Below are 4428 nucleotides of genomic sequence, written 5' to 3' on the forward strand. Positions count from 1 at the left end.
ATTGTTCTGTGGACTCTGGTTGGTATGTTGATTCATTAATACATCATCTATTTAGTTACTTTAAAAAAATCACTGAATGATTGCTCTGTGCCTTGCACTGAATCATGAGTAATTGAAGACTGAATCTTTTATAAACAGAACTCATAATCTGTCAGGGAAAACAAGTACTCACCAAGCTAGTATATGTATTTCAAAAGTAATAATTGCAAATATTAAGGAAATGTCTAATACAATGTCAATGTGTATATGTACTGAGGGTATCTAATATACTCAAAAGTAAAGATTTTTTTTTCTTTCCTGAAATAAAGAACATGGGAAATGCAAGCTAATAAATAAGAGCTAAATGAAAAGAAAAAAACATGGGAGAGACTTATAAGAAAAAAGGAAAGTACATGAGACCTTTGAGGACCTAAGGGAAGAACTTGAACAATGTGGGAGAGATGAAAGTTTAATATAGGGGGGTTTTATAGGAGCCAGATTTTATAAGATCTTTGGGCTATGTTAATGAGAGTGATTTCTTTAGTTGTAAAAGTAGTAAGGAGACTCTTAAGAGCTATTAAGAAGGGTAGCCATAGATTATACTTAATATTTTTGAATATCATTTACATTTATGAGTGAGGAAAATAGTGAATATAAGGAAACCAGAATAGACAGAGACCAATGTATTAATCCACTGAACATCGGTGGTGGCTTGGATTGGAGTAGTGTCATTGAGAATGAAGAGAATACAGAGTTCTGAGGCACAGTTAAGATGTAAAAAGAAAAGGGATAATCTTCTCTAACTCCATCCATTTACCTGCAAATGCCATGATTTTATTGTATTTAACTGCTAAGTAATATTCCATTGTGTATATATGCCCCATTTTTTTATCCATTCATCCACTTAATGGCATCTAGTTTGGCTTCACAGTTTAGCTATTGTGAATTGTGCTGCTATAAATATTGATGTGTCTGTGCCCCTGTAATATGCTGTTTTTAAGTCCTTTAGGTATAGTGGGATAGCTGGATCAAATGGTTGTTCCATTCCCAGATTTCCAAGGAATCTCCATACTGCTTTCCATATTGGATATACCAATTTGCAGTCCTACCAGCACTGTATGAGTATACCTTTTCCCCACATCCTTGCCAACACTTATTGTTGTTTGTCTTCATAATAGCTGCCAATTCTGACTGAAGTGAGATGCTATCTTAGAGTAATTTTGATTTGCATTTCTCTAATTCCTAGTGAGGAACATTTTTTCATATATTTGTTGATTGATTATATATCTTCTTCTGAGAAGTGTCTGTTCATGTCCTTGGCCCATTTGTTGATTAGGTTATTTGTTTTTTTGGTTTTTAGCTTTTTGAATTCTTTATATACCCTAGAGATTAGTGCTATATCTGATGTGTGAAGGGTAAAATTTGGAAATTGGGGCCTAATCTCACGTGATGAAGATTAGGGCCTACTTTTTCTCCTATTAGACACAGAGTCTCTGGTTTAATTCCTAGATCCTTGATCCACTTTGAGTTGAGTTTTGTGCTTGGTGACAGATAGGGGTTTAATTTCACTTTGTTGCATATGGATTTCCAGTTTTCCCAGCACCAGTTATTAAAGAGGTTATCTTTTCTCCAATGCATGTTCTGGGCACCTTGTCTAACATAAGATAATTGTAATTGTTTGGGTTAGTCTCTGTGTCCTCTATACTGTACCATTGGTCTACCAGTCTGTTTTGGTGCCAATACCATGCTACTTTTGTTACTATTGCTCTGTAGTATACTTTAAGGTCTGATATAGTGATTCCACCTGCTTCACTCTCCTTTCTAAGGTTTGCTTTAGCTTATGGGTCTCTTATTTTTCCAGATGAATTTCATGATTGCTTTTTCTATTTCTATGAGGAATGTCATTGGGAATTTGATTGGAATTGCATTAAATCTGTATAGTGGTTTTCATAGTATGATCATTTTGATGATATTAATTCTGCCTATCTAAGAGCAAGGTAGATCTTTCCATCTTCTAAGGTCTTCTTTCACTTCTTTTTTTTTAGGGTTCTGTAATTTTCATTATATAGATCTTTCACCTCTTTCATTGATTCCCAAGTATCTTTTTTTTGAGGTTATTATAAATGGGGTAGTTTTCCTCATTTCCTTCTCAGAGGATTTGTCACTAATATACAGAAATGGCTTTGATTTATGGGTGTTGATTTTATATCCTGCTACTTTGCTTAATTTATTTATTAGTTCTAGAAGTTTTCCAGTGAAACTTTTAGGGTCTTCTAGGTATAGAATCATATCATCAGCAAATAGTGCTAATTTAATTTCTTCTTTTCCTATACTTATCCCTTTAATTTCTTTCATCTGTCTAATTGCTCTGGCCAGTGTTTCAAGTAGTATATTGAATAAAAGTGATGAAAGAGAGTATCCCTGTCTTGTTCCAGTTTACAGAGGGAATGCCTTTAATTTTTCTCCATTTAGAATTTTGTTGGCCTAGGGCTTAGTACAAATAGCTTTTATGTTGTTGAGATATGTTCCTGTTATCCCTTATTTTTCTAGTTTTGAACATAAAGGGGTGTTGTATTTTGTCAAATGCTTTTTATGCATCTATTAAGATGATCATATGATTCTTACCTTTAAATCTATTGATGTGATGAATTACATTTATTGATTTTTGCATGTTGAATCAAACTTGCATCCCTGGGATGAACCCCAGTAGATCATGGTACGTGATCTTTTTGATCTGTTTTTGTACTCAATTTGCCAGAATTTTATTGAGAATATTTGCATCTATGTTCATTAGAGATTTTGGTCTAAAGTTTTGTCTTTCTTTCCTTGTTTCTTGCTTTCTTTCTTTTGTTCTTTCATTCTTTCTTTCTTTATTTTTATGTGTCTTTGCCTGGTTTTGGAATCAGGGTGATATTGGCCTCATATAATGAGTTTGGAAGTGCTGCCTCTTTTTCTATTTCCTGAAATAAATTAAAGAATATTGGTATTAGTTCTTCTTTAAAGGTCTTTTAGAACTCGGCTGTGTATCCATCTGGTCCTGGGCTTTTCTTGGTTTGTAGACTTTTGATGGTGTCTTCTATTTCGTCACTTGAAAGTGTGTATCATTCTGATTCAAGTTGGACAAATTATATGACTCTAGAATTTGTCGATGCCTTCAATATTTTCTATTTTATTGTAGTACAAGGTTTCAAAATAATTTCTAATTCTCTTCTGTATTTCTGTACTGTCTGTTGTGATATTTCCTTTTTCATCACATGTTAGTGATTTGAGTTTTCTCCTTCTCTTCGTCAGCATGGCTAAGGGTCTGTCAATTTTATTTATTTTTTCAAAAAACCAACATTTTGTTCTGTCAATTTTTTCAGTTGTTTCTTTTGTTTCAATTTTGTTGATTTCATCTCTGATTTTAACTATTTCCTGTCCTCCTTCTTTTGGTGTTGATTTCTTCTACTTTTTCTAAGGCATTAAGAGTAATGTTAAGTCCTTTCTTTGTTGAATTTGTCTTCTTTTAAGGAATGAACTCCATGCAATCAACTTTCCTCTTAGAATTGCTTTCATAGTGTCCCAGAGATTTCAGTATATTGTATCTGTGTTCTCATTCACCTCTAAAAATTTTTTAATCGCCTTCTTGCTGTCTTCTGTAACCAATTGTTCATTCAGTAGAATATTAGTCTCCAGGTGTGGGAGTGGATTTTATTTCTTATTTTATCATTGATTTCTAATTTCATTCCATTATGATCTGATAGAATGCAGGATAGTATTGATACTTTTTTATATTTGCTAAGGGTTGCTTTGTGGCATAGTATATGGTCTATTTTAGAGAAGGTTCCATGTGCTGCTGAGAAGAAAGTGTATTCTCTCGTTGAAGGATGAAATAGTCTATATATGTCAGTTAAGTCTAGCTTATTGAGTGTATTATTGAGTTCTATAGTTTCTTTGTTCACCCTTTGTTCAAAAGATCTATTGATGAAAGAGGTGTGTTAAAGTCACCCAAAATCATTTTGTTGTGGTCTATTTGACTCGAATTTGAGAAGAGTTTGATGAACATAGATGCTCCATTGTTTGGGGCATATATATTTATAATTATTAAGTCTTGTTGGCATATGTTTTCCTTGAGCAGAATGTAGTGTCTGTCTTTATCCTTTTTGATTGACTTTAGTTTGAAGTCTACCCTATTTGAAGGAGGTTGGAAACCCCTGCTTGTTTCCACAGTCCATGTGAGTGGTAAGATTTTTCCAAACACTTCATCATCAGTCTGTGGATGTCCTTTCCTATGAGATGAGTCTCTTACAGGTAGCATATTGTTGGGCCTTTTATTATTTTTTTGATCCAATCTGTTACTTTATGTCTTTTGATTGGTGAGTTTAGGCCATTAACATTCAGGGTTATTATTGAGACATGATTTGTATTCCCAGTAATTTTTGTTTATTTTTGGAATTTAACGTGACTTGG

The sequence above is a fragment of the Ictidomys tridecemlineatus genome, chromosome 8 (assembly GCF_052094955.1).
Source record: "Ictidomys tridecemlineatus isolate mIctTri1 chromosome 8, mIctTri1.hap1, whole genome shotgun sequence".
NCBI classification, from domain to species: Eukaryota; Metazoa; Chordata; class Mammalia; order Rodentia; family Sciuridae; genus Ictidomys; species Ictidomys tridecemlineatus.